Below are 717 nucleotides of genomic sequence, written 5' to 3'. Positions count from 1 at the left end.
AGAGCGTGGCTGGGAGGCACAGGGAGCGCGACCAGGTTGAGCTGGTATAGATGAGGAAGCTGAGGCCCAGAGAAAGAAGGGAAGAAACTGCCGTTTTCCGAGAACATATTAACTATGTACCTGGTGTCTTACATCCATCGTCTCATTAAATCCTCAAATGGAATCCTACTATTTTATGAAAGGGAAACGCAATCAATGAAGTATAGAGTTTCAAACCTAGACCTTGGGATTAGCATTCCACAATTCTCCCCACCAGAGCTGCCACCAGGGCTGGCTGCTCCAAAGGGTAAGATTCCAATTCAGGGGACGGCTGTCTGTCTGTCTTCAGCCAAGTGACTTTGAGCAAGTCCCCATTCCTCCTTGGGCCTCAGTTTCCCCATCTGTAACATGGTTCTTGCTCTGGAATATTGATTCAATAATTGTTTCCTGCTTTGGGATTCATGAAGTGCTTTTCAGAAAGTGGTAGTTTGAAAAAGGCTTTACTAGCGCCCGCCTCCAGTCCATTAAAACCCCCAGCACAACCCCCGCCCCGCCCCACCCATATATTTTGTGCAGCTACAACTTTGAGACGATCTTGAGGCCCCTCTTTCAAGCAGAGTAATACTAATGTCTTGGTAACGACACTAAACCATTTCTAGAGAGAAATTGTGTGGTCCAGGAGGACTCAACAGCCCAAAGGAGTATCCAGGAGATGACCTTAAACAATCTCTTCCTTTC

Source organism: Lipotes vexillifer, unplaced genomic scaffold (assembly GCF_000442215.2).
Source record: "Lipotes vexillifer unplaced genomic scaffold, Lipotes_vexillifer_v1.1 scaffold53, whole genome shotgun sequence".
Lineage (NCBI taxonomy): Eukaryota > Metazoa > Chordata > Mammalia > Artiodactyla > Lipotidae > Lipotes > Lipotes vexillifer.
Note: the sequence above shows the minus strand (reverse complement) of the source record.